Source organism: Bufo gargarizans, chromosome 6 (genome assembly GCF_014858855.1).
Source record: "Bufo gargarizans isolate SCDJY-AF-19 chromosome 6, ASM1485885v1, whole genome shotgun sequence".
Lineage (NCBI taxonomy): Eukaryota > Metazoa > Chordata > Amphibia > Anura > Bufonidae > Bufo > Bufo gargarizans.
The window spans coordinates 351625827-351650608 of record NC_058085.1 but is presented as its reverse complement, the minus strand read 5'-3'; positions in this window follow the sequence as shown (position 1 = coordinate 351650608).

The window sequence follows — 24782 nt, the reverse complement described above, 5'->3', positions numbered from 1 at the left end:
ACTTTTGACCCCACGCTTGATAACTCCTCGGGACGGGCAACCCTTTCCTATACGGCTATTAAAAAAGTGAAAAGAGCATTGTTTCAGCTACAATTACTCGACCCGTGGCGTTTGCAACATCCCTCGGACAAAGACTACACATTTTTTTCTAATCCAGCAACCCGCCCTGTCATGGTTGGACTCCACATCCATTGGCAACATTTTGTGGTCTGACCATGCCCCGGTGTATTGCTCCCTCACCCTTCCGTTCTTAACTAAAAGTGAATGGACATGGCGACTAAATGAGTCTCTCCTCCTCGACACTGTATGCACACAGGATCTCTCTGACACTGTTGCTAATTTTCTGTCCGATCATGCCTCGGACCCCACGTCCCTCCCTATGCAGTGGGAGGCCCTTAAATGTGTTCTTAGGGGGACTTTCATTAAACATGGCTCTCGCCTTAAAAAAGAAAAAGCTGCCTCTCTTAGAGCCGCCTTGCAGAAAGTGGCTTCCTTGGAACTAGCCCACAAGCGTGCCCTCTCTCTACCTCAGATGGACGCGCGTTTGTTACTGGACTCTTCCTACAAACGAATAGTTCAAAAATGTCGTAGTAAGTTCTACGAATACGGTAATAAGTGCGGCCGCTTGTTGGCTAGGGCGCTTAGGGGTCATATCGCTGCCTCTCATATTCCAGCGGTCAAAAACTCCCGGGATCAATTATTGCACACGACGGAGGAAATTGCCTCGTCCTTTCAATCCTTTTATACTGACTTGTACAATCTTCCGGACCTTTCTGCTAGGGAATCCGACGGCTCACCCTACCCGTTGAGCGACTGCCCTAAATTGTCCACCGAACAAGCTACTACCTTGGAGACGCCTTTTTCGGAAGGGGAATTGAAGGAAGTGATCGCTTCTCTTCCGGGTGGTAAGAGCCCGGGCCCCGATGGGTTCACCGCTGGCTTCTTTAAATCTTTCTCTACCATCCTTGTTCCCTTTTTGGTGAAGGTCTTCAATGCGGTATCTCCCCAGGTCCCCTTTCCTCCCCAATCCACTGTGGCCCACATCGCGGTTATCCCTAAGCCCGACAAAGACCCCCATGTGTGTGCTAGTTACCGTCCCATATCTTTGTTAAACTTTGATTTGAAAATATACGCCAAATTATTAGCTAATAGACTAAACGCTTTCTTACCCTCCCTAATACACAATGACCAGGTGGGTTTTGTCCCGAGAAGGGAGGCTCGTGACAACACTCTCCGGACCTTAGACATTATACACCATGCAAAAGTCTCCAACACCCCTGTTATGATTTTGTCCCTAGATGCGGAAAAAGCCTTCGATCGCATATCTTGGCATTCCCTTCGATCTGTTCTGACTAAACTGGGTCTGGGCCAAAGCTTTCTAGGGAAAATACTTAGTCTTTATCACCAGCCCTCGGCCAGAATTAGAATCAATGGCACCCTTTCTCCGCCTTTTCTCATCCGCAACGGCACGCGCCAGGGATGTCCCCTGTCTCCTCTTCTATACGTTATTGTAATGGAGCACCTCCTCTCCGCGATTCGTGCTAACCCGGACATCTCAGGGGTCACGATTGGCGATGTGGAACACAAGTGCGCGGCCTTTGCGGATGACCTTTTGCTGTATGTCACCAACCCCCATGTCGCCCTCCCGTCCCTTTTGCGAGAGATTGCACTCTTCGGTAAATGGACAAATTTCAAGATCAACATGTCCAAGTCGGAGTCGCTGAATGTATCCTTACCTCAAACACAAGCCACATCGCTTAAAACTACGTTCCCATTCAAGTGGCCATCGGCAGGGATTAAATACCTTGGGGTTAAAATCTCGGCGGAGCTGCCCGCCCTTTTTAAGTTGAACTTTGCCCCACTTCTGCGAAGTTTTCAGAAGGATCTAGAAGCTTGGCACCGCCGAGACTTTTCTTGGTTCGGCAGGGTCAGCATTTTGAAAATGAACCTACTCCCCAAGCTGCTTTACCTCTTGCAAACCATACCCCTCCGATTACCGCTCAATTTTTGGTCACAACTCAGACGCTGTTTCACGCGTTTTGTGTGGGCCCCGGGTAAGCCGCGGATTAAATGGGAGGTTCTGACCCGGTCTAAAGAACTTGGGGGTGTTGGTTTGCCAGATTGTAAGCTATATCACTTCTCCGCGGTATACGCCAGACTTTTGGATATGCTGCGTTCAGATTCCAGTAAAATGTGGGTCCATATTGCACGCTCCTCTTCCTCATGTGGGCTCACGGTCCTTCCCTGGTTAGCCGGCAAACCGGGTTTTAAAATCCCCCCGTTGTCCTTCACAGCCCATCATACTCTTGCGTCAATTGCATCCATTAACCGGCGAACACTCCTCATTGATGCGTCTGGCCCCCTAACGCCGATTACTGATAACCCGGCATTTCGCCCCGGACTATCCTCGAAACCCTTCCTTACTGGTACTAAATTGCGCCCCCTCCGGTTTTGCGATGTCCTCACTACCACGGGATTGAAACATTTAAACCAATTGATGGAGCCCTCCCTAATACGCCCTAGGCATAACTTTGAGTATGTACAACTCCAACATTTTTACTCCTCTATACGTGCCACCCACACCTTACGCAGGAGCCTTACGGTGTTTGAACAAATGTGTCTTGCCCACTCTGCTGTCTTCAGAGATATTTCTACAATATACAACTTGCTTGCTCTCCAGACCTCTGACCAGCTTCCCTCCTTCTGCCATGCCTGGAATCGTGATCTGGGGAGTGACCTCACCCCATCTCAATGGAAACTGGCTTTTCTTCTTTCTCATAAAGCGGTAATTTCCACTAAGGCGCAGGAGACAAACTATAAAGTCCTCTCTAGGTGGTATAGAGTGCCGTCTGTGCTCCACAGATGGTTTCCATCGGTTTCGGACCGCTGCTGGAGGTGCGGTACTGACGAAGGCACCCTATTACACATTTGGTGGCATTGCGCCGTCCTGCGGCCTTACTGGAACTTTGTACATCGCATTGTGCGGACAGTGACGGGAATACCCATTCCCAACGCTCCTGAAGCACTCTTGCTGTTTATTTTTGATCTAACTATCCCTGCTTTCAAGGTTTCGCTCCTTAAGTATATGTTACAGGCCGCAAAAACGGTCGTCCCTCGCCACTGGAAATCACCTACGCCTCCCTCCCCGGAGGAATGGTTTGAAGAAATTGCCCTACATCAGCGGATGGAGGATCTCATCTGCGTCTCTCCTCAGGACACCTCTCGATTTGTCCAAACCTGGGGCCCTTGGGAAACTTTCCGTGGATCAGATGAGTTTCGTAATGCCCGTCTATAGTCCTGCACTCCCCTATCCTCCCCTTCCCCTGTACCCTTCCTCTTTGTCCGTGATCTCCTGTTATGTCCCCCCTTTGTCTGTCTCTCCTTTTTTTTTTCTTTTTTTTTTCTTCTCTTTCTCTTTCTATTTTTCTTATGTACATGTTTTGCTAGGCTTAGATTCTTATAGCCTTTTTTGCTTTATGTAAACACTGTAATCCTCTTACTCATATGTTGCCATATGTTCTTGCTGCCTTACGTGTGGAAAGCTGTACCTTGTTACCTCCTTTGTCTGGAGATTACTCTTTGATGTATATGGCATTGCATGTCATTACAAAATGTTACCTCACATTTTCATATACTTATTTGAAAAACTCAATAAATTCTTGAATGAGAAAAAAAGGATGAAGGAGAACGACCTGTACTGGGTGGCCTTGCTACTAGACCCCCGGTATAAGCAGAAAGTGGCGGAAATGTTACCAAATTACCGGAAGTCAGAAAGGATGCAGCAGTTCAAAACCAAACTAAAAAATATGCTTTACACAGCTTATAAGGGGGATGTCACAGCACAACGGGAATCTAACAGGGGAAGAGGGGAAAGTAATCCTCCTCCTTCCACGACCACGGCGGCAAGGACAGGACGCTTTACAGATGTGTTGTTGATGGAGGACATGCAGAGCTTTTTCAGTCCTACACATTGCCACAGCCCTTCGGGATCCAGCCTTAGAGAACAACTCGACCGACAGGTAGCAGACTACCTTGCCTTAACTGCAGATATCGACACTCTGAGGAGCGATGAACCCCTTGACTACTGGGTGTGCAGGCTTGACCTGTGGCCTGAACTATCCCAGTTTGCGATAGAACTCCTGGCCTGCCCCGCTTCAAGTGTCCTGTCAGAAAGGACCTTCAGTGCAGCAGGAGGCATTATCACTGACAAAAGAAGTCGCCTCGGTCAAAAAAGTGTTGATTACCTCACCTTCATTAAGATGAATAAGGCATGGATCCCGAAGGGACTGACAGTAGGGGATACGTTTAACTCACAAAAGGCCTGATGACATGCCTTGGCCTCAAAATGGTCCCCACGCTGCTGTATTTAATGTCTGCATACCGGATGACTTTCATGAATTCTCCGCCACCAACTAGTGTTCAAGCCGCAATGTTTTAGTCACCTTTCTGCCTTGAAAACATAAATTTTTCCAGCCGCTGCTACAACAGCGGCTGCAACAATAACATTATTTTTCAGGCATGTGTACATGCCAAATTTTTCTGGCCTCTGGTGCTGCACTGTGGCTGCAAAAACAAAACAAAAAAAAAGGCACATAACAAGTGCCAATTCCCCTTTCGTGATCGTTACCTTGTTGTGGTGAAGGGGCTTGCGTATCACAATGAAGCGATCATCACCTCTATGAGTGTGTTGGCAATGTTGCCACACCCCAGATGATAAGGCTTTTGCTTCATTATGATCAGACCAAAAGCGATCGGCTGGATAATTTTTCATAGAAAAAACTTAAATTTTTTATTTTTATTTTTTTAAGTTGTATGGTTGGGTTTTTAATACATAAAATTAAAAAATCATAATAAAGTCTCTTAATAGTTTATTAGAAATAATGCAGACAATTTAAAAAATCCCCATCAATTCCAATACAAAGCAAGTACAAAGCTCAGAACTAAATTATTCCAGGATGTCGTAATGGTTCGTTAATTCTACAATGGTTAATCAATTCGACACACGTCCCCGCATAGGAGACGTAACAGGGATTAAACTGATAGGAATAGTACACTAGTTAAGACACCACTCATATAGTGTGTCACAGCACATTGCTCCGTGCACGCGCAGTGCCCCAACTTGGGAGTAAGCGGACCGACCAAGCTGCTTTTTCCATCTCCCGGTTCCTAAAATCAATTCAGTTTGGAGTATCAGAGTTTGGTCTGTCACTGTGAAGGCAGTCGAAGATACCCGGCCTAAATTTTTTTTCACAAAAGGCAATCCCACCCTGATATGGGACGTAACAGGGATTAAACTGATGAGAATAGTACTACAGAAAATACCACTCATATCGGGTGTGACAGTAAAATGCACGGCGCAGACGCAGTGACCGTGGCGTGGATTCAAACAAAGGGGAGGGAGCCAGCAATTTTTTAACCATCTCCCCGTTTGAAAAATCTATTTAATAAATGGATCCCAGATTGGGGACGTAATAGGGATTAAACTGATGAGAAGAGAGAACTACAGGAAATACCACTCATATCGGGTGGGACAGTAAATTGCACGGCGCAGACGCAGTGACCGTGGATTCAAACAAAGGGAAGGGAGCCAGCGTTTTTTTTTAACCATCTCCCCGTTCGAAAAATCCATTTAATAAATGGACCCCAGATTGGGGACGTAACAGGGATTAAACTGATGAGAAGAGAGAACTATAGAAAATAGCACTCATATCGGGTGTGACAGTAAATTGCACGGCACAGACACAGTGACCGTGGATTCAAACAACGGGGAGGGAGCCAGCGTCTTTTTAACCAACTCCCCGTTCGAAAAATCAATTCAATTCACCTTTCGGGGACCCTTGGTGTTGTACGTGGCTGGGTGGAGGAAGAAACCTTCAATGACATCAACGGGACATGGCTAGCTTGGTATTCAACCTTGTGCAAATGGGAAGTTTGCGGTTGGGCAAATGGACTGTTTGCGGCTGTTTGTGGTGCATTAAAAGGGGAGTTTGTCTGTCAATGTCTGTGAAGCGGGCGTAACCCTTACACTACCTGATCGATACAACATCATACCTGATCGTATACACACACTGGATGTTTTAAACCACGTTGTTCAAAAAAATATTGGATTGTTAGGTGATTTATGCCCTTTATGGATTAAAATCCAACTCTGCGTCAACTATGTAATTTTCCATGGGAGTTTTGCCATGGATCCCCCTTCCGACATGCCACAGTCCAGGTGTTAGTCCCCTTGAAACAACTTTTCCATCACTATTGTGGCCAGAAACAGTCCCTGTGGGTTTTAAAATTCGCCTGCCTATAGAAGTCAATGGCGGTTCGCCCGTTCGCGAACATTTGTAGAAATTTGCGTTCGCCGTTCGTGAACGGAAAATTTTATGTTCGCGACATCTCTAGTGTAAAATCGCAAGGTAGTACTACAAAGAGGTAGTGCAACACAAAGGTAAGATATATATTAAACCCTAAAATAAGGAAAAAATGTCAAAAAGTATATGCAACTAACTAAATTGTATATAAAAAAAAACGACAAACAATAAACTGGCAGTGACAGTGAATCACTATCAATGTATGCTTCCCAAACCTCCTAACAGAGATAAAGAGCAAAGTGCAAAAGCAAACACAATGCCCTCATATTACTGACAATACAATTCCATAAACCTACCCATGAAGTTAGGGGGAGATGATTCCTCAGGAGAGCCGTACACCCCAAAGCATGTTTCGGCATCTGCCTTCTTCCAGGGGCTTCTAGGTAGAGCAGGGGTATATCACAGCCAAAGATTGGTGAATTTCACCCGAAAATGTAACATACAAATTAGTGAAATGACATAAAATAAAATACTTACAAATTATAAAAAATTATTTTAATGTATGAGGTGGTGGTCCATATGGAGTAGGAGTTTGAGGAGGCGGTGTACGTAGTGGTGTAGGTGGAAGCAGCGGTGGAGGTGGACGAGGTATCCATCACTGGTTTTTGGATTTATTATTATTTTTATTTTATTTTTTTAAATTAGGGTACACCCCAAAAGAGTGTGAAATATCAAAAATACAACAATGAGCAATTGCTCTGTAGTATAACAATGGCTGGGTAAGGCCGGTATACATGTCTATTCTGTACAAGGTACGGACAAGTCCTTGTAAACATTAGCTTGTCCACATTGGCTGTGGACAGGCGGCTGCGCTAGTCTGTGATAACGCCCCCTGTTGTGCTAAACAAACGTTCAGCCAATACACTGGCTGCAGGGCAGGCTAGCACCTCCAAGGCCTAAAGGGCGAGCTCAGGCCATGTGCCCAATTTGGAGAGCAAAAAATGGAATAATGGTCACCTTTAATAATTAACTTTTAATAATATTTGTAATAAAATAGTTGCCCTAAGATAAGGTGCAGAAAAACAAGAGAGAGGGGCGGGTATCAACCCTACTCGTGGTGAATGTACAAAAATTCTAGGGAGGAAAGGGGGAAAGGGGGTGCTGGGTCTCAGCCCCTATTGTTACCCTGATGAGAGGGCCCTATTCCTACACACCGCAACCTCCTAACAAAAACCCCTAAAATATCCCTAAGCAGTGCTCTGACTGCCCAGCTTCGTCCTGGAAGGGGGGAGGGATTCCCTAGAAGCAGATGAGGTACACCACCCACAGATACGCTCCCAGGTCCCTGGTAGCGACTGTGAATAGTACACTAGACCTATAAGGATCAGTGTCCTGAGAGAAATGGTGTGTATGGGTGTCGCACGGTGATCACCCCACACATATACAATGATTCGTGCTGAAATGCTCAGTAACCATAAGATGGCCCGACGCGTTTCTCTGTTATGTTACAGTTTGTCAGGGGCCCAAAGGAGTTGATGTCAGCAACAGTGGCAGTGGCCTGCCCTCTGGTTGGGACAGGTCACCAGATTTCAACTAAACTGTGTTCAGCAATGGTTAATAACAACAGCTGATATGTATCATATCTCCTTCATACATCTCCCATAGTGTGGCAGTGTAACATAAGCCGCAATCACAAATGGGGGAGGAAGGAATATTACTTAGCTCGTCAGGAGTGACCGGTCAGTGGACCTGTTCCTACGATACAGACTGGTTCCAGTTCCTCACCAGTCTGTGTACTGGATCCCGCGTGTGGCAGTACAGCAAAAGACGCCGGCACCGCTGCACCATTTAAGCCGTCTGCGTCATCAGTGCTCCGCCCATCATCCCAATCAGATGACCCATCACGTGACCACAGCGTCATGGTCACGTGGGGCGTCATGTGGTCGCAGGTCCTACGACCATAGTAAGATAGGGAGAATTTGACAGGGGGTTATTATGGTAAACGGGTGTGCTTGCAATATTCAAGTCACAGCCGCTGGCCCCCTATACTGGAGTCTCGTTGGGGTAACTACAGTGTTGAGTCCCCATAGGACTGGAACGGAGATATTGTGTGGGGATGCCCTACAGGGATAGGGGAGCCCCACACCATAGTAGGATGAATGAAATTCCATATTCATTCGGATGGATGGTGCGCCGCTGTCATCCACAAAACAAGTGGCGCAGCGTCACCTTTTAGAGTATTTTGGCCGGTGGAGATCAGCGGGAAAGAAAAAGAGATGCATACTTAGACTTAGTCACCTATGCACTTCAGGTACTGTTGCATGATTCGCAGCAATGTCCCTGAAGTGTGTGATGTTATATCAAAAAGGCCACATAATGGCAGTACCTGACCCTAATTAGACCAAGGGTATATTGCTGCGCAGGAGGTAGGGGATAAACTCAGATAAAACAGCTGAATGAAAGTTGTTCATTTAGTCCCTGTGGGTGAACAGTTTTTAATTGGAAGGATCTTTTGGTCCCAATTACCTCCCCTATTCGGGGGTGGGACAGCCTCAATACCCATGAATCGGACTTGTGAGTAATCCCCGCCATGAAACATTGTCACATGGCGTGCCAAGGGGGTATCCTTATGATGACGTAGATCCCCCAGATGTTCTCCTATCCTCCTGCGCAGCTACTGCTTAGTTTTGCCAATGTATTCCAGGCCGCATATACATTGTGCTTGATAAATCACACCTCTGGTGCGACAATTTATAAATTGTTTGATGGTATATGTGTGATTTGTCACATGACCAGTGAAGCTATGCCCCTGTTTGATGTAAAGGCAGGCAACGCACCCAACTGCAATGGTAGGAGCCATGTGGTGCTCTCAGCCATGCAGTCGACGCAGTGCCAGCACCCGAGTAATGGCTATGCACCACATGATCTTTAATGTTACGCCCCCTTCGATACGTGACTTGGGCATATGGGGTCACCATTTTTTCAATGTCTGGATCGAGCAAAAGAGTTCCCCAGTTTTTCTTAAGAATCTCTTTTACCTCTTCAGCCCCCATGTCAAAAGTGCCTATCAGACGTATCACTCTTTCCTCACTTCGGGATCTCTGTGGGTGTAACAGCCCTGTATGATCAGAGGCAAGTGCCCTCTGATAAGCTTTTCTCAGGACATGGTCTGGAAACCCCTTTTCCAGAAATCTTTGGCGGAGATCCCCTGCCTGTTCCTTGAACTGATGGATGGAGGAGCAATTCCTTCTCATCCTCAGGTATTGACCTGTGGGAATTCCTCGTTTCAGAGGGCCGGGGTGAAAACTCTCCCACTCCAACAAAGAGTTTGTAGCTGTCGGTCTTTTATAAGTTTGTGTGAGGAGTTCACCCTCCGGTCCCTTATCAATCCGGATGTCAAGGAACGGCAGGGAACTGGCGGACATCTCATATGTGAACCGAAGTCCCAATTGGTTCACATTGAGAATGTCCACCAGGTCTCGGAAGGTGCCCACCGGCCCCCGCCAGATAATAAAGATGTCATCAATATATCTGGCCCAGGGGGGGGTGTGGCTAGCGAGGCATGTAAGCGGTCGCACGCCGAGTGAGCTCCCGCTTTGACCCGGCTATTTATCCTGCAAACACCCTCGAAATTGTGTCTTTGAAGACCTAACAGGATAGGAGACATCGGCGGGCACCTGCCTGTGGGTTTGGCCTGATTGTTTGAGCGGCCATGTCTCGAAAACGGGAAGGCAGAGGTGGAGACAAGGATCTTCAAGATGGCGCCGGAGCGAGCACACCGAAGCGGAGAGAACGCGCGGCCGAGCTGCAAAGGGAAGCGGCGGCAAAACTATGTCATTATGCACGCTCCTCACCAGCTTCCAGTGCGAAACGGCGTCCGGACCCTCAGGAACATGCATCCCTGGACCGGGGAGACGACTCAGAGCCTGAGGAGCTGGAGCCCGCGGCCGATGTAAGTACAGGCGCCAAGAGATCTGCAGCCTCACAGCTACATAGTGAGGAGATAGGCCGAGAAACGGGAGACTCAGACTCTGGGGAACCCACACTCAAAGATGTGCTGCATGCCATATCCAAGTGCGGGAAATCCCTCAATGCCCTAACGATTCAGGTGGGCGCCATTAAGGAGGACATATCCATCATGAGGCACGACTTTAAAAAACTTGCAGAACGTACAACTGCATTAGAGGACAGAGTGGGGGATGTCGAAGAGGAGGTACAACCTCTGAAGGGGGATGTAGCAGAGCATACCCGAATTTTAAATGCATTGGCGGCTAAGCAAGATGACATGGAAAACAGACTGCGCCGAAATAATGTACGCATAGTGGGAATGCCGGAGAAGGTGGAGGGGAAAAATCCTACCGAATTCTTTGAGGCCTGGTTGAAAGAACAGTTTGGCCCTGACTCTCTGACACCGTTGTTCGCGGTTGAACGTGCCCATAGAGTGCCTACTAGACCTCTACCACCGGGAGCTCCGCCAAGGACAGTACTAGCTAAATTGTTGCATTACAGAGACCGGGACATTCTTCTCCGTAAGGCCAGAGAAAGGCCTGATCTGTCCATGGAGGGGCACAAAATTTCACTGTTCCCGGATTATTCCATGGAAGTGCAAAAAAAAAGAGCCCGATTCCTGGAAGTTAAGCGAAGGCTGAGGGGTCTGGGAGTTTCCTACTCAATGTTATACCCAGCCAGGCTGCGGGTGGTAGCCCTGAACACGACCACTTTCTTTGAGGATCCCAAAGAGGCGAATAGATGGTTGGACAGAAACGAAAGACAGATCCGAGTGGAGCAGCAACCCCCTGCTTGACGGGATACAGTTAACGATAGGAAGATGATGGTTTGACTGTCTCTCATCTTCATGGCTCTCTTTTACCTAGTATTGTGTAGTTGCACTATTTGCTTGTTAAATGCAATAACGGGAGGGGAGGAATTATGAGGGAGTACAGAGGGCTAACCATGCAATCAGGGGGAAAATATGTATGGATATGTAGGAGAAGGTGTAAGATGGAAGGGAAATGCGTACCTGTGTACATTGTAAGGGCAGGGAAGCTAATTTGTATTTTATATCTGAAGAGGGTGGTATTTGTTATTTGTTATATGTTATATGCTATGTGCAAGGTGTTGTATGACGTATGTTATTTTGCCGGGCAAGGTGCGGAGGGGACAATGGCGACCAGCTGCAACAGCAGTGAGGGCGGGCGGTTAGTTGCCTGCGCACTGAATTTGACTGTACTATTGCTAGTTCTGCTCCTCTCGCTGAGACTGTATGTCAGCGGAAGGGCACTACGGGCCTTACTGACGGGTTTAGTATAATCCCACGGGCCTGAGAGACGGGCGTGTTGTGGGGCCAGTTGGTAAGCCCAGTACACGGAAGTGTGCTTTAGTTTTACTGTCAGCATATGGCAGGGTTTCAATGGGGTGGGGGGGGGTTGGGAATAGTTGTAAGGCAGAGTAGTTTTCAATACGTGTGGCTGAAGAGCTGGATGAGGGTGTGTGTGAACTGGAATGTGATGTGCCATCCTCCAGGGCGGGGGAGACAGCCGGGTAATGTAATAAGTGGCACTCTGATATTGTGCAGTAGATGGTTTTGTGGTACTAATGGCTGACAGTGTTAAATTTCTTAGTTGGAATGTGCGAGGGATAAAAGACACGGCCAAACGGAGAGCGGTCATGGAGAGTATCCGGCCGTTACATCCTCTCATATGCTGCTTACAAGAGACTCATCTGCTACCAGAACAGGTAAATCTGCTCAAGCCATCATGGGCGGGGTCGGGATATCACTCCACGTACTCCACATATGCTAGGGGAGTTAGCATCCTGATCCATAAGAGTGTCCAGTTTTGCTGTCTTTCCAGCAGAGTGGATGATGAGGGCCGCTATGTATGCCTATATGGAACTCTATATGGACGGTTGTGTGTTATATGCGGAGTGTATATTCCACCACCTTACTCACCAATAGTGGTCAGGAAAGTTCTATCTTTCGTAACAGAATTCCCCGGGGTACCAGCCCTCATAATGGGAGATTTTAATAATGTAGTATGCCCTAGCATGGATAGGATGGGGGGAGCGGTGAGAGACCAATCGAGGGACTGTACACCGTTTGGAAGGCTCCTGCAAGAGGTGGCCTTGGTGGACATATGGAGGGAAAGGAACCCGCAGCTACAGCAGTATTCTTGCTGCTCTAGTTCATTTGGATCGTTATCCAGAATTGACTTAGCATTAGTAAATGAGGAAATGGGACAATTAACACAGGAAGTTCAATACCTGACTAGACGACTAACAGATCACTCTCCAATATTAGTGTCGGCTACATTTAAACCCTGTAGGTTGGGGAAGGGTGGATCGTGGACGTTTAATCCGTTTTGGCTGCCCCTTTTGGCAGAAGTAGGTAATATCAAGGAGCAACTGGAGGAATTCTTCCGGATTAATTTGCCAGATACGTCACGGTTGTTAGTGTGGGACACAATGAAAGCCTATGTTAGAGGGTTACTTATCGCGCAGGTTAATAGGAAAAAAAGTGAAACTAGAGCTAAAGTACAGGCCCTAATGCGAGCAGTGGAAGTGGCGGAGGCTACCTATGTAGAGCAACCTATTGATAGGAATAGGGAAATTTGGGTAGGGGCACAAAAAGAACTAAATGTTAGATTATTACTTAACGCCAGAAATAAACTGTTTTTCCAGAAGCAGGCTTACTATGAAGAGGGAGAAAAGACTGGGAGAATGCTGGCCATGATATCCAGGGCGCAACGTTCCTCTAGTTACATAGTGGCTCTTAAAGATGCTTCTGGGAATCGATGTAGTGCTCCGGAACAGATATTAGGAATAATGACTGGATTTTATACAAACTTATATGCTTCCCGACTAACGGCATCGGATGCAGAGATAGATTCATTTTTGGCAGGTCTGCAACTACCAACTCTTACAACTGAACAACGGGATAAATTAGATTCCCCTATTACAGTCACTGAGATGGAGACAGCGTTATCCAGCATGTCCAATAATAAAGCTCCAGGGAGTGATGGGTTGCCGGTGGAGATTTATAAGCGGTTCGCCTCAGTGATGCTGCCTCAGTTATTGGAGGTCTTTAAGGAGGCGAAGATGCAAAAACAGCTGCCCCCCAGCATGACTGAGGCGACGATTGTGGTCATCCCGAAACCGGGCAAAGATATCATGGAGGTGGAGTCTTATAGGCCTATTTCACTACTCCAGGTGGATATTAAGATTCTAGCAAAGGTCTTAGCAAACCGTATGAATGCGGTTATTTCTACGCTGATTCACCCAGATCAGGCTGGCTTCATGCCAAATATGTCTACGGCAGTTAACATCAGACGTCTTTTTCTAAATATCCAGGGACAGGCCCGTAATCCGAATGCGGCGGTCGCATCTCTTGATGCGGCCAAAGCATTTGATAGTGTGGAGTGGAGATATCTGTGGAAGGTACTAAGAAAGTTGGGGTTTAGCACCGCCTTCATAGACTGGATTCGGCTCTTGTATAAGGACCCAAAGGCGAAGATCAGAGTGAATGGCAATCTGTCGGATAGCTTTGCACTACACAGAGGGACGAGGCAGGGTTGTCCTTTATCGCCCCTGTTGTTTGCAATAGCAGTTGAACCATTAGCGGAGGCTATCAGGACTTCTGAGCGGATTAAGGGTTTTGTGTACGGCTCCCTGACGGAGAAAATAGCATTGTACGCAGATGACATTGCTACTGTTTTTAGATGACTGGACAGTATCTCTCCCAGCAGCAATGGAGGTGATAGATAAGTTTGGGAAGTTGTCAGGGTTATGCATTAACTGGACAAAATCCGTGATGATGCCTCTGGAGGATGATGACAGCCGGATTGACGTGAATGTGGAGGGTCTACAGATTGTTCGGTCTTTCAAATACCTGGGTATCCAAGTATCTAATACGGATTCAGAGTTTGAGAGGTTGAACATCGCCCCTTTGCTGCAAAAGTTTAAGCAGAAGGTCAATGCATGGGTAAAACTACCACTGTCATTGATAGGTAGGACTAACCTGATCAAAATGATACTAATGCCCCAGCTTTTATACATGCTACATAATTCCCCGGTTTGGTTGCCGCTGAGACTTTTTCATGTGGTGAATGCAATATTTAGGGATCTCATCTGGAAGAAGGGCACTCCAAGGATTAAGCTTGCAACCCTATGTAGGCCTAAAACAAATGGGGGGCTGGGAGTTCCGGATCCATGGGTGTATTACCTGGCGGCACAATTGCAGCATATGGGGGGATGGGAATCGATTGAGGGCCTGAGCACGGCTGGTAAAATTATTCAGGTACTGGTGGGGAGTAGTAACTTGAGGGCCTCGCTGGAGGATGGCACATTCCATAAAAAGGGTAGCGCTCATAGAATTCTGCGATCCATGCACAATACATGGTGGAAAGCCAGAGAGATTCTAGGCATAAAGGGGTACTCGGATCTTACTCATATTTGGCCAAATTTTATGTATAGGGAAGTGGACAAAGTGGATGGAGTTCAGGTGTGGAAGGCAAAGGGGCTTAACTACATGAGGCAGCTGTTCGATAATAATATCCTTAAGGAGTTCAGTCAATTACAGCAGGAATTTGGATTGCTGAAGTCCCAATTCTACCTGTATCTGCAATTGAGACATGCACTACGGGCTCAAGGACAGGAAGAGGTAGTGGGACCTGCAAACAAGAACTCAGTGATAGATCTGGCGAAAACCAGTGGGGGTACAACGGGGGTGATATCACTGAATTATGCTTGCCTTATGGAGGCACGGTTTAAAAAACAGGATTTCCCACTATGTGAAAAATGGAGGAAGGATGTCCCGGATCTTACAGAGGAGCAGTGGGATGCTGTCTTAGAGGATTTTACCAAGGTGGCGGTGAGCGAAGCCCATAGAGTGTCTCAACTCCTGTTACTGCATAGGGTATATAAGACTCCGGTCCTGTTAAAAAAGATGGGGTACAGAATAGACGACTGTTGCCCAAGGTGTGACGTGGCAAACGCCGATCTTATACACCTAATGTGGAATTGCCCCAGGCTGCGGAGGTATTGGAGGGGTGTAGAGGAGGTAATAAAGAATGTATTTGACGTCAGTCTAGATATGACAGTTCTGTCCTGTATTCTGGGGTGTGTGCAACTATCTGAGGGGATGGAGGAGAAAAGACTAGCAATCCTTAGAGTGCTGTATCAGGCAAGGAAGGTGATAGCATTTCATTGGTTGGATAGATTGTCGCCATCGGTGACTGAATTGGAGAGCAAAGTACATTTACTGATACGCCTTGAACAATTTGTGTACCATAAAAGGAATAGTTTAAAAAAATTTGAAAAAATTTGGTCACTCTGGATTCAACATTACAATATTCAAGTGTGAGGGATGGTGTGAACGTATGAGTGGGCTTGGAAGTGGGGGGGTGAATAGGGAATAGGGAATGGGTTTGGGAAGGTATGGATGAAACGCTAGTCTAAGAAGTGTCTGAGATTAATGTTTGCAAGGGGCCAAATGTATGTTAAATTCTTTGTATGATTGGGTACATGATTGCCCAGGAGTTTATGCACATCTACAAAGCCGTATTGCCATGTTTTATGCTTTCTGTCATGGATTAATCTACACATTGAACTGAGCTTTTCAGGATAACGAAACGTGGTGTACTGCTCTTGCCTTGAAGGGGAATGTTGGGGGGGGTGGGAAGGGAGGGGGGTGGGGGGGGGTTTGGGTGTGTTGGCACCTATTGTACTGTATTGAAAAACTGCAAATAAAAAATTATCTGATTAAAAAATATATCTGGCCCACATCACCACTGGTATGGTGAGTGGGCTAGGGGGGTCGGTGAACACCATTTCCCTTTCCCACCAGCCCAGGAACAAATTCGCATACAATGGGGCACAGGGACTCCCCATCGCAGTGCCCCTGAGCTGGTGGTAAAAGGACCCGTCAAAGATGAAATAGTTGCAAGTTAGGGTAAACTGCAACAACTTCATAACAAAGGCATTGTGTTTGGTAAACTGGCAACCTCTCGTAGCCAGGAATTCTGACACTGCCTTATACCTAGGTCATGTGGGATGGACGAATATAAGGCCTCCACATCAATAGAACCTAGAAGGCAGTCGTCCTCCAAAGTGATTCCCTCTAGTCTATCCAGAAGGTCGCTGGTGTCCCTTGTGTAGGACGGCAGCGCTCTGACAAAGGGGGCCAATATCCGATCCACATACACACCCACATTCTGATTGAGACTATTGATGCCAGAGACAATGGGGCGTCCCTTCAGGGGTACAATACCCTTATGAATTTTTGGTAAAGAATAGAATGTAGCGACTTGTGGATGTCGACACTCCAGAAATGCCAATTCATCTTGGGAGATAAGATCTTGTTCACTGGCTTCCCTTAGTATTAGGTGTAGTTGTGTTTGATATTGTTGAGTTGGGTTATTCTTCACTTTTTCATAGGTTTCTCGATCCGACAAAAGTCTCAGACACATTTCCCTGTACTGTGGGGTGTCTAGGACCACGATATTGCCCCCCTTGTCAGAGGGCTTTATCGTCACACATTTGTTAATTAGGGAGAAATGTTTTGACCAGCGTAATTTTCTAACGAAGAGATGAAGATCTTTAACCCAGTTAAATAAATTGAAAGGGGGTGTGGGGACGAATGACAGGCCTTTACTGAGAATTTTTAGTTCAGGTGGTGAAAGAGTTTTTTTGGAAAGATTTAGGATCTGGGTGGGTGGCTCAGAGGATGGATTCAGGCTCAATATCCCTCAGAACCCCCCGCACAGAGCCTGAATCCATCCTCGGAGCCACCCACCCAGATCCTAAACCTTTCCAAAAAAACTCTTTCACCCCCTGAACTAAAAATTCTCAGTAAAGGCCTGTCATTCGTCCCCACACCCCCTTTCAATTTATTTAACTGGGTTAAAGATCTTTATCTCTTCGTTAGAAAATTACGCTGGTCAAAACATTTCTCCCTAATTAACAATTGTGAAAGTAGGGAATTAGGCGTCCCGCTAGACATCTTGCAGGACGTTCATCTCCTCTTCAGCCTCTCTGATAGTACCCCAGTGGATGGAAAGGGTCCCTTCACTATGCTAAAAAACAAAAGCAATAAGATGCCACCAATTGGTGACCCCAACTGTGTGGACGTGTTCCTGCATCAGGTCCTTGCTGACCTTGATCATCTGACGGTATCTTGCAGGAAGCACAACTGCACTAGGGAAGAACACCTCGCACTGAGGAGTCTCGAGAAAGACAAATGTGTGACGATAAAGCCCTCTGACAAAGGGGGCAATATCGTGGTCCTAGACACCCCACAGTACAGGGAAATGTGTCTGAGACTTTTGTCGGATCGAGAAACCTATGAAAAAGTGAAGAATAACCCAACTCAACAATATCAAACACAACTACACCTAATACTAAGGGAAGCCAGAGAACAAGATCTTATCTCCCAAGATGAATTGGCATTTCTGGAGTGTCGACATCCACAAGTCGCTACATTCTATTCTTTACCAAAAATTCATAAGGGTATTGTACCCCTGAAGGGACGCCCCATTGTCTCTGGCATCAATAGTCTCAATCAGAATGTGGGTGTGTATGTGGATCGGATATTGGCCCCCTTTGTCAGAGCGCTGCCGTCCTACACAAGGGACACCAGCGACCTTCTGGGTAGACTAGAGGGAATCACTTTGGAGGACGACTGCCTCCTAGGTTCTATTGATGTGGAGGCCTTATATTCGTCCATCCCACATGACCTAGGTATGAGGGCAGTGTCAAAATTCCTGGCTACGAGAGGTTGCCAGTTTACCAAACACAATGCCTTTGTTATGAAGTTGTTGCAGTTTACCCTAACTTGCAACTATTTCATCTTTGATGGGTCCTTTTACCACCAGCTCAGGGGCACTGCGATGGGGAGTCCCTGTGCCCCATCGTATGCAAATTTGTTCCTGGGCTGGTGGGAAAGGGAAATGGTGTTCACCGACCCTCTTAGCCCACTCACCATACCAGTGGTGATGTGGGCCAGATATATTGATGACATCTTTATTATCTGGCGGGGGCCGGTGGGTACCTTCCAAGACCTGGTGGACATTCTCAATGTGAACCAATTGGGACTTCGGTTCACATATGAGATGTCCGCCGGATCCCTGCCATTCCTTGACATCAGGATTGATAAGGGACCGGAGGGTGAACTGCTCACACAAACTTATAGAAAACCGACAGCTACAAACTCTTTGTTGGAGTGGGAGAGTTTTCACCCCGGCCCTCTGAAACGAGGAATTCCCACAGGTCAATACCTGAGGATGAGAAGGAATTGCTCCTCCATCCATCAGTTCAAGGAACAGGCAGGGGATCTCCGCCAAAGATTTCTGGAAAAGGGGTTTCCAGACCATGTCCTGAGAAAAGCTTATCAGAGGGCACTTGCCTCTGATCGTACAGGGCTGTTACACCCACAGAGATCCCGAAGTGAGGAAAGAGTGATACGTCTGATAGGCACTTTTGACATGGGGGCTGAAGAGGTAAAAGAGATTCTGAAGAAAAACTGGGAAACTCTTTTGCTCGATCCAGACATTGAAAAAATGGTGACCCCGTATGCCCAAGTCACGTATCGAAGAAGGCGTAACATTAAAGATCATGTGGTGCATAGCCATTACTTGGGTGCTGGCACCGCGTCGACTGCATGGCTGAGAGCACCACATGGCTCCTACCATTGCAGTGGGTGCGTTGCCTGCCCTTACATCAAACAGGGGCATAGCTTCACTGGTCATGTGACAAATCACACATATACCATCAAACAATTTATAAATTCTCGCACCAGAGGTGTGATTTATCGTGCACAATGTATATGCGGCCTGGAATACATTGGCAAAACTAAGAAGGAGCTGCGCAGGAGGATAGGAGAACATCTGGGGGATCTACGTCATCATAAGGATACCCCCTTGGCACGCCATGTGACAATGTTCCATGGCGGGGATTACTCACAAGTCCGATTCATGGGTATTGAGGCTGTCTCACCCCCGAATAGGGGAGGTAATTGGGACCAAAAGATCCTACAAAGAGAGACCTGGTGGATCTTCCAATTAAAAACTGTTCACCCACAGGGACTAAATGAACAACTTTCATTCAGCTGTTTTATCTGAGTTTATCCCCTACCTCCTGCGCAGCAATATACCCTTGGTCTAATTAGGGTCAGGTACTGCCATTATGTGGCCTTTTTGATATAACATCACACACTTCAGGGACACTGCTGCGAATCATGCAACAGTACCTGAAGTGCATAGGTGACTAAGTCTAAGTATGCATCTCTTTTTCTTTCCTCCTGATCTCCACCGGCCAAAATACTCTAATAGGTGACGCTGCGCCACTTGTTTTGTGGATGACAGCGGCGCACAATCCATCCGAATGAATATGGAATTTCATTCATCCTACTATGGTGTGGGGCTCCCCTATCCCTGTAGGGCATCCCCACACAATATCTCCGTTTCCAGTCCTATGGGGACTCAACACTGTAGTTACCCCAACGAGACTCTAGTATAGGGGGCCAGCGGCTGTGACTTGAATATTGCAAGCACACCCGTTTACCATAATAACCCCCTGTCAAATTCTCCCTATCTTACTATGGTCGTAGGACCTGCGACCACATGACGCCCCACGTGACCATGACGCTGTGGTCACGTGATGGGTCATCTCATTGGAATGATGGGCGGAGCACTGATGACGCAGACGGCTTAAATGGTGCAGCGGTGCCGGCGTCTTTTGCTGTACTGCCACACGCGGGATCCAGCACACAGACTGGTGAGGAACTGGAAACAGTCTGTATCGTAGGAACAGGTCCACTGACCGGTCACTCCTGACGAGCTAAGTAATATTCCTTCCTCCCTCATTTGTGATTGCGGCTTATGTTACACTGCCACACTATGGGAGATGTATGAAGGAGATATGATACATATCAGCTGTTGTTATTAACCATTGCTGAGCACAGTTTAGTTGAAATCTGGTGACCTGTCCCAACCAGAGGGCAGGCCACTGCCACTGTTGCTGACATCAACTCCTTTGGGCCCCTGACGAACTGTAACATAACAGAGAAACGCGTCGGGCCATCTTATGGTTACTGAGCATTTCAGCACGAATCATTGTATATGTGTGGGGTGATCACCGTGCGACACCCATACACACCATTTCTCTCAGGACACTGATCCTTATAGGTCTAGTGTACTATTCACAGTCGCTACCAGGGACCTGGGAGCGTATCTGTGGGTGATGTACCTCATCTGCTTCTAGGGAATCCCTCCCCCCCCACTTTTCCCCCCTTCCAGGACGAAGCTGGGCAGTCAGAGCACTTCTTAGGGATATTTTAGGGGTTTTTGTTAGGAGTTTGCGGTGTGTAGGAATAGGGCCCTCTCATCAGGGTAACAATAGGGGCTGAGACCCAGCACCCCCTTTCCCCCTTTCCTCCCTCCCTCCCTAGAATTTTTGTACATTCACCACGAGTAGGGTGGATACCCGCCCCTCTCTCTAGTTTTTCTGCACCTTATCTTAGGGCAGATGAGGAGCCGGTAGAGGATGAGGAAGCAACAGGAGGCAAACTGAAGCGCCCTGCAATCCTCGGTGGTGGAAGGATATGCGCCAAACTGCTATCCTCCTCAGGCCCAGCCGCCACTGCATTTACCCAGTGTGCTGTTATGGAGATATAACGTCCCTGATCATGCTTACTGGTCCACATATCAGTAGTAAGGTGCACCTTGCCACAGATGGCGTTGTGCAGAGCACAACTGATTTTGTCCCCCACTTGGTTGAGCAGGGACGGGATGGATAGCCTGGAAAAGTAGTGGCGACTGGGCACGACGTACTGTGGGACAGCCACCGCCATAAGGTCTTTAAAACTCTTCTACTACCAGACGGAATGACAGCATTTCAAAGGCCAGTAATTTTGAAATGCTGGCATTCAGGGCCAGGGATCGCGGGTGGGTAGGAGGTTACTTCCTCTTCCGCTCCAGTGTTTTGGGAGATGGAGAGCTGAACGCTTCCGTGGGACATTGTGGAGATGCTTGGTGACCCAGATGGTGGTGTTGCTGGATAATCCTCTGTTTGCGGGGTGGCAGGTGGCACTGTCACTCCAGAGGTGGCTGAAGAAGCCGAGACTGCACCAGAAGAGGAAGCAGGAGGAGCCAGAGACCTTTCTTGGTTTTTGAGGTGTCTACTCCACTGCAGCTCGTGCTTTGCACTTAAATGCCTGGTCATGCAGGTTGTGCTCAGGTTGAGAACGTTTATGCCTCACTTCAGGCTCTGATTGCACATCAATATCACCCAAAAATTGAACCACAATTTTCACGAAGTGAAAATCGAAAAAACTTTATTGACAATATATGATAACAAGAGGCAGCACAAAGGTGGAACACAAGGATGAGGAAAAGGACCCAAGAGGGGGCCGAGAGGTCAGCACCCCAAAAACAGGGAAAAGGATAATGAAAATGAAAATCACCAAGACGCCTGTAAACAGTAAGCCCCAGGCAAATGCTGCAGCAGAGGCAAATATGAGGGCAAAAGCTTTGTGGTTAGAAAAAATAATCATACCCTGGATGGTGTGTCGATCTCTCAGCCGCCTCCTTACCCAACGCCGTTTCGCCAGTGACCTGGCTTCCTAATGTGGAACATTAGGAAGGACTTCCCCTATTATAATGCCCTCACAGGTGTATAATAAAATGATTAAAAAACCTGGTGACGCCTGCACCAATAGATGTGGAGCTTTAAGTGCTGACAGCCAATCAGCTGGATCGCAAGGAGGTACCAGGGGCGGGGAAGATCTGACGTAGTGGTCACGTGACAAGGCACATGACCGCAACGTCAGAAGCGCGTCATGGCCACCGCCTCTACCAGGAACTAACAGCCAATCAACAGCATGGAGGGGAAATGCCGGGGGCGGGACAAGTATGACGCGGCAGTCACGCGACCAAGCACATGACCGCAGCGTCAAATACATATCATGGCCGCGCCTCCCACAGAACATATGGAGGTGGTATACATAAAAAGAACCAGTCAATTGGTCAAAGACCACACAGGTATGGGTCCAAATCGGAATTTTCCACAGGTTAGAGTTGCAAGCAGAAGCCAACAGGATAACAATTCAGTCACGTGATATAACACATGACTGCAATTGAAGTGGTATATCACATAATGGAGACCCTATTAGATAAAGTGCAGTTGTGCAATCAATTGTATAAAAGTGTATAAGAACGATGGCAATTAAAGTGCTAAATCACAAAATCGAGACACTGTTAGCATAAAGTGCAATTGTGCATTCACATATATAGAGGCAATTATTTATAACTTAAGAATATGAGCCAGAATACTCGGCATTATAAATGCAGCAATACATGACATTACAAGTTAAAAATATGTGCAAGGAATCATGGTCAGTATCAAAATTCACATTAAAAAAATGTGTTGGGAAGGCCAAATCACGTGACTGAATTGTTATCCTGTTGGCTTCTGCTTACAACTCTAACCTGTGGGAAATTATGATTTGGAGCATTTGCCTCTGCTGCAGCATTTGCCCAGGGCTTACTGTTTACAGGCGTCTTGGTGCTTTTCATTTTCATTATCCTTTTCCCTGTTTTTGGTGTGCTGACCTCTCGGCCCCCTCTTGGATCCTTTTCCTCATCCGTGTGTTCCACCTTTGTGCTGCCTCTTGTTATCATGTATGTACTTATTATATATTGTCTATAAAGTTTTTTTCGATTTTCACTTCGTGAAGATTGTGGTTCAATTTTTGGGTGATATTGGTGGCTCTACTTTTTGTCAATATTTCCGTGATTTATTTCTTTCCGGTAATAATTGGGTGGCCTGTCTGATTGCACATCGTGCAAACCACTCGTGTCTTGTCGTCAGCACATTGTCTGAAGAACTGCCACGTCAGGGAACTCCTTGGAGCTGGCTTTGGTGTGCTCGGTCTCTTGTTGCGGTGGGCAGTAGCAGGCGTACTGTCTAGGGGACGGCCGCTCCGCTTTTGCACCCTACTCCTTCTTCTGCTGTGCTGCCACCACCTCTTCCTCCGAACTAGACAGGTCACTCGCATGACCTTGATTCCATGTGGGGTCAAGGACCTCATCGTCCTCCACATCATCTTCCACCCAGTCTTTACCCCTGCCCTCCTTGTCAGTCTGCACACTTTCTAAAGCCCCAGCAGTTGACACCTATGTTTCATCATCATCTGAGACGTGCTGCAATGGTCCTCCCATGTACTCGACTTGAAACATAAGTGGTTGGGCATTGGTGCACTTAATCTCTTCCACTTCTGGGGCAGGGATAGGTGGATGGCCCTGGGAAACCCTGCTAACAGAGTCACCAAAAAGCAGAAGAAACTGCAGCATGACTTGTGGCGCAGACTGCTTGGCTGATTTGCAAGGGGGTGAGGTGAAAGACTGATGGACATCGTCTTCAGGTGCCAACTCTGATCTTTCAGCAGGAGAATGGGTGGGAGACAATGTGTAGGAACTGGAGGCACTGTCAGCAACCCAATCTACTATCGCCTGTTTTTGTTCTGGCCTCACCATTCGTAGAGCCGCATTAGGCCCGACCAAATACAGCTACAGGTTTTGTCGCCTACTCGCACCAGAGGAAGGTGTTTCACTTGTGCATGTAGCTGGCAAAGATCGACCACGTCCTCTCCCTGCAACAGGATCTCCACCAGCAGCACCATGACCTGGGCCACTTCCCTTATTTGACGCTCTCCTCATATTTCTCAAATTTAGGATCTTCCCCTAAATGGGTGTTTAATTAAGGGCAGAATAGAGAGACCATATGTAAAGGGTGTATCTCACACGTACAGATGCAGACTAGGCCACAATTAAAGATTTTTGCCGAAAATAGGTGTTTTGCTAATAGCAGAATAGAACCACAGTATTTAAAGGGTGCATCTCACAATGACATATGCAGCAAAGGCTGACAAATTTAGTTTTTTGCCCAAAATGGGTGTTTGTATAATAACAGAATATGACAGCAGTATATAACCCTTGAATATCACTCGTGCATATGCAGCAATGGCTGTAAAATTGTGTATTTTGCCCAAAAAGGGTGTTTTATTAATAGCAGAATGGAACCTCAGTATCTAAAGCGTGTATCTCACACGTGAAGATCAAGACTAGGCCGCAATTAAAGTTTTTTGCCCAAAATGGGTGTTTTATTAATTCCAGAATACAACCACAGTATGTGAAGTGTGTATCTCACAAGTACAGATCCAGACTAGGCCGCAGTTAAAGTTTTTTGCCCAAAATGGGTGTTTTGCTAATAGCATAATAGAACCACAGAATCTGAAGGGTGTATCTCACAATGACATATGCAGCAAAGGCTGCAAAATTAATTTTTTTGCCCAAAATAGGTGTTTGTTTAATAACAGAATATGACAGCAGTATATAACCCTTGAATTTCGCACGTGCAGATGCAGCAAGGGCTGTAAAATTTGGTTTTTTGCCCAAAATGGGTGTTTTATTAATACCAGAATAGAACCAC